We start from the raw sequence: 9,540 nt of genomic DNA on the forward strand, positions 1-9,540 counted from the left end.
TATCTGTGGATCTGAGCCTGTTGCCCCATGGGCACTTTAAAGGTATGTCTTATCTGATCTCTTTTAAAATATCATAAATGATGAGATCATTCATGACCTCAGAGTGTCTTTTTCTCCGCTGCAGCTTAATAGGGGCCTGAGGTGAGTAGCTGGGCTGGAGAGCTGTCCATGTAGCCATCTACAGCTACATGGCTGAATGCTGTGCCTCCACAAGGCTGGTAAATTTATGTTAAATATGTTGGTTAACATTGTTCGTTGCTATTGTTCTGTCTGTATCACAAAAACACTACCACATATGGCACAAATGAATCCTAGCAGGCTGAAACAGCCTAGAGGCTATTGATTAAAGAGGAAATCTGAATCACTTAGATAAATTTCATCACTACGTTATCTTCTTGCCTCTAGAGATGTTCCAGATCACAAGTTAGGTATAGAGTTCTCAGTACACCTACCGCTGTGGTATCTAATCTGTGAAGACAGAAGTCTCTGTTTCCATGCCTGTTAGTCCAGCTCATTCCAAAAACACTATATTCATTTAAATGTTAAACTGCTGCTCAACTGGAAGTTCAGAAGATATGAACTGTAAGGCGTAATGTAGAACAATTTAATCTCGAGAAGTCTGAAGAGAGGGAAAATAGCTGTACACAAATATATAAAAAGTAACTGCAAAGAGGAAGGAAATAAACTACTCTTCCTGTTTACTCTGAACAGGCTAAAAAGCAATGACCTTGTAATACAAGGGGACTTAAGTTACTCCAAAGTGAGGTGGCATGAAACAACAATAAGCCGTGCAGCCACTTCTTGGAGCTGAACAGCATCATCATCCCATCTTCTAGACAAAGGGGAACTCAACAGAAGCTGCTGTCTCACAGAGAGGCAGCAGCAGCTCCTGCTTCCCTGAAGGCACTGAGCCGGCTGCCTCTGAAAGGGGTGGGAGGGTTACAGCTCCACCGCGTCTGTGGGCTTCTAAAAGGAGCTGGGAGCCCTTGGCTAGCTAAGCAGCTTTTCAGTCTCAGCATGAAGCAGGGGTTCCTGGCTTGCAGCTGAGGAGCAGTGGCTGTGGTGACATGATGGCAGCCTGGTACCCTGCCTCTTAGGAGAGGCCAGTTAGCTCCTGGGATTAGGAACCCTCTCCCAGTTTGGGAATGCAGTTGATGTTCTGGAGATCCAGCCTGGTGAGCGTCCATCCAGAGTGTATGGATATGTTTAGTCTTAAGGCAGTGTGATGCACTAGATGTCTCAAAACCCCTTCACCTTCCATGATTTGCCAAGTGGCAAGGGTGCAATGTGCAAACTGAAGCCTGAGCAAACCCTCTTACAATGATGTGGGCCAGAGCTTGAGCTGCGTGACCTGCACTGCTGACCGAAGCCAGCAAAAGGGACAGGGTGGTCTCTGAAGAACCCACCCAGAAAAAAGATTCTTTTCTCCTGACATGAATTTTACAGTCTTTCTCTGCTGACATCACAAGACATGTGAGTGAAACATCATGCAGCTGGGTGCTCCTATTTACTACTCCTTGTTCCTCTGTAGGAAATACTGTTGCGACACTGTATCAACAATGTAGAAAACATCCGGCGTGGGGGGGAAGCAGGAAGCGGGACCTTAAGGAGGAGAAAGTGAGTTTGTTTAAAATAAAAACCAAAACAAAACAGGTTTCACTCACGAATAATCACAGTGTCCGACTCACAAGTATAGGCACCAGGTCAGCATGTTCAAGCCGTCCATCCAAAATCCAGGCAACATGAAGATTGTGCTCAGATAATAGGTCCAGGATCTGTTGTGATGCCATAGAGAGCAAGGGATGCTAGCTATCAAGTCCTCCTCATGTCTCCTGGGCTATTCTTGGGTTGGTGACCATGCACAGGGTTTGGATATCTCTTTGTATGTTTTTGGAGCTCGCAGTATCTCTGTCCTGTCCCAGCTCTGGCAGTCATCGGGACTAATCACTTTGTCTCCAGATCTGAGCATCCTGTGAAATTAGCATGACGTGCTAATCCCGATACGATTAACACAGGCCATTCAGAGAGCCCTTCGCCTGCTGAGTGCTCCTGCCAGTACCTCTATACCCAGGCCTTCCCACTCCTTATCTGTTCACACCTATATGAACCTTTGTATTAAAAGTCTCTACACCGCTTCCATTCCCTTTGCGGTTGCTGGAGACCTTTCACTGGCCAAGGGACAGACCTAATCAATACTGAACAGCAACAGTGAGGGAACTAGGAATGTGGGCCTTCCTCCTGAAGACCAATATTGTGTTTGGTTCATTTGCCCCTCAGGCTTCATGACTTAGGTCTTTTAGTTCCTGGCAGGGCACAGCAAGGGTGAAGAGCACAGTGGCTGTGGCCACTGCAGTGTTGCTGGGGCAGGCGCTGATGGCCCTGGGAGGCTGACATGGGGTCCTGGGTCATGGGCAGGTCGGGGGAGCATTCAGGGCTGGTGGTGTCTTCAGGGCCTTGACAATCCCATGGGCATTTTTGAGCTGTCACCACCCTAGTATTTGGTCAGTGACCTTCTAGAGGTTTTTCAAAGAAGAATCTAATGTGACATAAAAGATACATTTGGTATTTAGAAATGGTAATTGGCAGATAAAGGATTTACAGAAACCAAAATGAGAAGCATTTGTGCCTTCTTCTAAGTATAATACTAATGCTGCTTAATATAGGAGACATCTTGACTAGGTGCCTATTTGGATTTAGGCAATTACCAGCTTATCAGTTCAAACCAGTTTGCAATGAGAATGTACAGCACCCAAGATTTACTGATGTGCCTCTTTCATTTTTTCTTGCTGCTATAAGTCTTCTTGCTGCTATAAGTCTCTCTTCTTTTGTCTTCACCTTCTGTTACTTTGAGCTTGCCTGCAAGAGGAAGACATACTTGTAAAATTGCAATCCACTTGTAAACCAATACAGTTAACTCCAGGCATTCCTGCCGTGTTCAAGGAGGGGCAGTTGATGGATATGCACAACTTTTTCCTATTGAGCAAGATCATGCTATAATTTTTTTTGCAAAGGGCTACACCTTTAAAATCCAGCCAACACGTTGCACAGAGGCAGCAGTCCCTAATCCTGCTCTATGAGTGCTGTGGACCAGGCTGCCTTGGGTAGGAAAAAGGCAGCTGCTGCAGCGTGAAGGAGCCTGCTTGACAGCACGTGCTAGAACTTAACGGCACCAGAGACTGCTGCTTTGGTGGGACTAATTTACCTCTGTCCAGCAGATTGTGGCTCCTGCTGAGGTCAAGACCATGCCCCCAGTCTTTCTTCCCATTTGGAGGACACAATATGCAGAAGAAGCTTCTGGACTCTCTTTGTTCTAGTGTAGGAAAATTTATTGCTTTGCAAGTTCTTCCTGTTCCTAATTGACCTGATCTAACCTGAAATAAGCCATTTGTATTCCTGCAAAGGAATACCAGGGTATCCACCTGGCCTTTTGCCCAGGTTTAACATAATTTCTTTCAAGCAAACTGCAAATTAATAGTAGCACAACTTTCCTGTGCAGGCAAGCCCTTAATCTAATTGGAACATGGAAAACAGCATTTGGGAAGACACAGCAGTTCATAAGCTTGGGGAGTGAGAGAGGGAGGCAATATAATTTGGAGTCCAGTGGGGAGGATGGAGAGATCTGAATGCAGAGAGATAAAAGTGATTAAGGTTTTTTAAATCCAAGCTAGCAAGGAATCTAGGGATATTAAAAATAGAGCCCGACTCAGAACTTTACTATGTTCACTGAACTGCCATGTTCCTTCTGTTTGTTCCTCCACTTGGGACGACAACCCTTGCCATTTTAGTCAAAAGCCACTCTCCCTTCCATCCCCTACAACCCTGAGCCACGCAAAAAGCCCAATATGGTTCTGGCAGTGCACAAGCTGAAGCTTAGAGTTAGTGCTGCCTCTAAGTAACATTATTTCCTACTTCAAATCTCTCTCACACTTAATAAGGAGTGCTAGCAACCTTGGCCATTCCTCAGATAGCTGAGGCCACTGCTGCTTAACTTGAACACTCCTGGCTTGCACAGGGTTGCACGATGTTGCACAACCACCACCTGCAAAGGTCAAAGCTTGCCAGGTGTTCACATCTGGCAGCAGGGGTCAAATCCGTTCACAGAAGAGGGGACAGCGCTGGCAAGGCCATTCCTTGAAACCCCAGGGCACATCTGCCCCATCCCTTATGTGCAGTGTGTCTAGGGCAAATCCTCCCCAGCCAAGAGGGGTGCACGGCAGAGTGAGGGACTCACTGGCACAGCAGGGGTATTTAGCTGGGACATGGGCCAGGGGCTGGGAGGGGCTGGATATTTAATCAGGCTCTGTTCTGGGTAGTAGCTGGTAGCAGCAGTCCCTGCTAGCTGGGCTGAGGACAGCTTCCTTCAGACCACAGGGCAGTGACTTCAGTAGCCTTTGGCTGTGCACTCAGGGGCCTCAGGGAGGAGAAAGGGTGAGTCCTTTCTTGGGTCAGGCACGTAACATTGTAGGCTCACAGCAAGCAGCATGGGTGTATCTTTGCTAGTCTGCTTACTCTGGCCTTGAAAGGGGACTTACTCCAAGACCCAGGCAAAAGACTCATGGGAAGGGAGTGCCATTAGGAGCTATTCACCGACATGGCAGAGCTAAAACTAACTAGTTCTTGTCTTGTCTCCCATCCCTTTGCCCATATTCTTGTTCCCCTCTGCTGCCATTTCAGTGGCAGCCTTGGGCAGCACTAAGGTCACCAGCTCCTGGGCCCTGACGCCAGCTCAAGAAATATCTCCTGTGTTAAATTCATGGTCTCATTCTTCCCTGTGTCCGATCCTAGTTAACAGAAGGAATAAGGACAAAACTATGCTTGTACTTCCTCAATTCCCACGGAAGCCTGTGACTACTTGATCTTGTCACTAAATGATTACAGAAAAGAAACAGAGGACTTCATTAAAGAAAAAAAAAAAAAGAAAAAAAAAGAGAGAGAAGCTATGAGTGCTGCCTCAGGTAAGGACTAACTCTATGTTTGCAATGGCCAAATCCTTTCTCTGTCTCCCTGTTCTACAGCCATGGCTTATAAAACCTTCTGATTCTGTGTGTCGTTTCTGTGAAGAGTCTGCTTTCTGTAAACAGTATTTTGTGGCTTTGCAGGACAAGATGTGAATGTCTTTAGAGTTTTCAAACACACTCCAGGCATCTTTTCAGAGAATCACCATGAATCTGCTCTTCACCAAGGCCTCCCCAATCAATTATGTGCATTCTATCAGCCCGTACCAGTCTGGGAGTGTGGAGAAACAAGGGAAGGGGAACCAGCAAGGCTTGGGTGGCAATACACTAGCCAAAGAACAGAGCAGCTCTTAACCAGATTGCCTTTCAATTCTTGATGTAAGTTAAAGGCGTAATGTCCTCTCTAAGACTTAGGGTAGATGTGTACTCGGCATAGGCAATGGTAGAAGAACGTGTTGCAGCTTTCTGCAACGTTAGTAGAATATTTTGTAAGTATTCTGTCAAATGCTGTCCAGGCACAGTTCAATAATAATATTTTTTATTAGCAACTTCCTTTATTCTTTAGAGTAAGATTTTGTATCAAAACAGAGAGACTAGGAACCAAACCCGAAAACCAACTGTGCACATTTTAGCTAAAATACCTAATGTAATTCTATATGCAACAGAAACCTCTGCTCAGATTGTCCTGAGATTCCTTGCTGACTCCCATGGTTTGTGTAATGAGCACCCCAGTGAATTCCTTCCCTGAGAAAATGTGGGTGTGCATCCTGTGCTCTCCTGCTCTGCCCCTGCCTACCCGGAGAAGGAGACTGCGGCTCTGCACAGGCTTCTTCAGCAGCAGTCCTGGCTGCAGCATCTCCCGGCCCCTGCCTTCCCTGTGTGGGGCTAGTTACCCTTGCTCTTGTTGGACTGGCATAGGCATTTGTGTAGCCATCCCAAACAGACTAAAGGACTTATCCGGGTGAAAAATAACACCCTCTCCCCACCAGTTTATTTGAGAGGCTGAAATAAGATGGGGGTGCAGAGTGAGGTAGGGACTATGTAAGCTGGTGATGCCAGTCAAAGAAATGCCTGGCTTAAGTGCATGAGCTTTGTCCTGCACAGTGAGATAAAACATGTACAGAAATACTAAATTGAAGAAGTCATTGACTATGAACTGACATTCCACAAGCATTTCTCTGGGCAGAGGGTTGACTTAGGAAGGGGTTTTTTTCTACCCCTATGAACAGGTAGAGTTATTTTAAACTCAGATCAGTTCCTTCATTCACTGCATGGACTGGCATTGCTAACAGCTATACTGGGACACCTGAGGGGACACCTTGAGGACAGGAACAAATGGCAAGTGCTGGGAACTGCCTACTGCCACTACTACTGCCACTGAGAGAAATATCTGAAGAATGACAGCCTCCCGAAAGTGAGGAACCTGGGAAGGCCATCCAATGCAACAGGCCTGGTTTTGTTTTGAAGTTAGAGGAAGGATGCGAGTTTTAAAAATGCATTTTAATTTTATTCTGCCACATAAATTGCTTTTACAGACATTATTTAAAAACTTACCCATTGGTCCAAAGAGTTTTGTAGCCACTGCTGTAGGGAAATGCAGACTTTGCGGTGAAAGCTTCACTAACAGTGTATCAACGGTTGCATGTGGTTCTTCTTTTCATGTTATTCTCCAAATCAGTAAGATTCTGCCTTTTGATGCCTAAAAATGTCCCCCAAAATTTGGGAACTGATCAGATGGGGCATTTAAAAATTATGCTGTTAAAGACAGATCTGTGGTATTACTGGGAGATATACAACATTGACTAAAGACTGTTTCTCAGTCCCTTTGCAAATTTGTGGCTGGACAGCCTTAACTTTATATTTTTTATTGGTCTGCCAGCTTGCGATAAGAAAGACTCAAAAAATATGGTATGTGGTCTTAGTCTCATAGCTAGCAGTGTAGAAAAAGAAACAAGTTTTCAGTACTGCAACCTGAGAATTATATCCGTGGTAGGATTGGTTTTTTACCACATTCTGGATTTCAGGGCCTAAATCTGAACTGCCTTACCATTAGTAAAATACCTCCTTCCCTTAGAAGTAAGCCCATAGTTCTGTAAGATGGGAAATCTGCTTGTTAAGATGCCTAGTACCACATGACCTGTTGGTAGTCTCAAAACAGATAAGGAAACTCGGGTATGCAAGGCCAGCGTCTATCAGCTTTGGGTAAAAATATTCTAAAAGGCAGCTACAACTTCATAAAGTGTTGACTTTACAATCCACACCGCTTGGTGGCAATCAGGGACACTGCTTTCCTGATGCACAGCAACAATCTCCTCGGTACTCAGGAGTCTGTATCTCCAGCTATTTTGAGGCCAACAGTGTAGCCTTTCAGAACACCTACCAGATGAGGCTCTGCAGGTGAGGGAATAGCAAATTTGGGAATCCTGCTAGGATTGAAGAACTGAGCATCCAAGAATGCAGCAGTGCCAGGTTTTAAGCAGTTTTGAGTCCATCAGCAAAAACTTACTGAGTTTAACAGACAAGTGAGCAGGATTTGTGAGGACTCCAGTGGTAGCTTAATGCTTGACTCGAAGTACTCATTAGCTGTAAAACTTCCTCCAGAAAATTGTCTCTGAGTCAGCTGCAGGAGAATAAAAAGTGAAACTGAGAATTCATAGTCCTGCCTAATGCAGATGGTAACTTAATAACAAAGGGAAAACTGACTTCCCTAAGCAGTGGGAACACTTGTGTGCCTGCAGCAGAAGACTCCAACTTTCTAATTTGCTCTGCCTTGGGTGGACTGCGTGGAAGCACACTGCCAGCGTGACACAGTATGACACACACAGGCCCCTCTACTAACCTGACACGGAGGCAAGTGGCCCCACCTGCTTTCCTGACTGCAGGACCAGGAATACTCTGATACTTCTAAAACCTGTACAGTGAAGGATTAATTAATGTCATTTTCTAGTGCAAATGAATGATATCAAACAATGCTCTTGTTTACAAAAGCATTGCAGACATTGTAGGAATGTCAACATTGCAGAATTGTTTAGAATTTAGAATTATCCGCAAAGTGGTAAGAAGAAAAGGAATCAAAAGATTTCAAATTTGCTTTCAAAAAAAACCCCAAAATTGGGTCCTAAGTCCAATAACAACTTTTGTAAAAATCTAGAATCTTTTTCTTCCTTTTAACTGTCAGGCAGCCTTGGTCAACACACCTGCAATCATTTAAATTATATAAATGGGAGCACCTGGGGGAGAAACACAAGTATAAACTTGAGCTGTAGCAGTCTAAAGCAGCATTATGGAAGACCAAAGCAGAAGAATGGTAAGTGGTTTGTTTAAGGACAGACCCTGTCCTATACAGAACTGGCTGGCTTGTCTGTGAGAGGAAGTATGTGTTGCTCATTTAAGGATTTATTTGTGGGTGTTTAAATCTTGTAGGGCTTAATTTCTGGCATGGAAGGACTTGGAAGCTGCAACTATAAGGGCAGCTATGTGAAAGAGCTCTGTGTTCAGGAAAAACTAAGTAAAGATAGGTGTTTTTATGTATGAGTACTGTGGGAAAGTTTTGTTTTGCTTTTAAATCCTACTGTGAATGTAGCCATCCTTCTGGAGTATGAATCTTCCTTATACTTCCTTGTTGGAAGAGGCAGGAACCCAAGGAGGAGGGAAATGGTGGAATAATTGCTGTGTGTGAATCAAGGACAACCAAACCCTGCACCCTTTTCCTTGTGACTTAATAGCCTCAGAGGTATCCTGGTCCTGTGAGCAGGTTTGTCAGTACTTTTACTGACCCAAATTCAAGGAAATGGCTCTAGTATTTTCTGTGTCAGCAGGCTATGATGTGATGGAAGGCAATTGGGACGTTTCTCTTTTGAAAAGTGACAGGTAGCTTAATGCTTATTATGACTGGTGTTTTACAGGCTAACAGTAAACGTGAATCCTAATGAGTCTGAGGTGGGGCTTTTTGTGGATATAATGGGATGGCTTGGTAAATTTGCAATTACAGGGAAAACAGGTGACTTTTGGAACCTCAATGTTTGATAGCTAAAGGTTTTGGAGAGAAAGATTATTAATGTCTGTATTAACTACTGTTGACCGCTAATACCAATGTGTTCAGGTGAGAGGCTCACAGTGATGTGCCACTGGACAGTAGGCACAGTTGATCATTTCGTAGCCCTGTAGGCGTGTCCAGAGTCACAAAATGTGTCTGTATCTGTACTGAGGGCAGCTGAGCTGCAATGGCCCAGAGCAGGTGAGAGGGGCTGCCTGGAAAAGGGTGCAGTGACAGAACCTCTCTGGAAGCACACATAAACTAACGCCAGGATGCACAGTGGGGCCTGTAAACGGAAGGAGCCCGACTTCCTGCCCTACAAAGGCACCGTGTAAGGACCTCGGGAGTGGGGGTTGTCCCCCGCTGACCACTGTCCCAGCTCCCGTTCTGGATGACGCTGAAGCCGGTCAGGCCCCACAGCCCGCCACTACTAGCGTCCTCCTCCTTCCCTCGCCGCGCTGAAGCCCCGCGCCACGGCCTTTCCGCGCCTCCATTACGACCTACGCCATTATGCCGGAGGGGGGGAAGGGAAGCGCACAAGATGGCGCC

This window comes from Phalacrocorax aristotelis, chromosome 1 (genome assembly GCF_949628215.1).
Source record: "Phalacrocorax aristotelis chromosome 1, bGulAri2.1, whole genome shotgun sequence".
Taxonomy (NCBI): domain Eukaryota; kingdom Metazoa; phylum Chordata; class Aves; order Suliformes; family Phalacrocoracidae; genus Phalacrocorax; species Phalacrocorax aristotelis.